Source organism: Aptenodytes forsteri, unplaced genomic scaffold (genome assembly GCF_000699145.1).
Source record: "Aptenodytes forsteri isolate BGI_AS27 unplaced genomic scaffold, ASM69914v1 Scaffold72, whole genome shotgun sequence".
Taxonomy (NCBI): domain Eukaryota; kingdom Metazoa; phylum Chordata; class Aves; order Sphenisciformes; family Spheniscidae; genus Aptenodytes; species Aptenodytes forsteri.
Window position 1 is genome coordinate 7,109,759 of NW_008796193.1, and position 335 is coordinate 7,110,093.

Sequence of the window (335 nt, forward strand, 5' to 3'; positions counted from 1 at the left end):
GCGGAGAGTTTGAGGGGGATGTTGGCTATTTATGACGAGTCCTGGAAGCGTGTTTGGACAATCGGCTTCTCCATTTATTGAGAAGCCTTTTGAAAGCGACTCGGAGAGGTGGTGTGTGCGAGTCGGCTTTTCTGCTGTTTATTGTGTACGTTAAACTCGTCCCAGGATCCGAGCTTTACTTATTTTTTTAATTTCGCTTCTCGTAGCACTGGAGAAAGGTGGAGCCGGTTCTTCTTCTTTTTTTTCTCTCTTGTTGTTTTTTTTTTTTAACCTCCCCGCGTTTTGTTTTTTAACGTTTTTTTTTTTTTTTTTTTTTTTTTTTTTTTTTTTTTTTT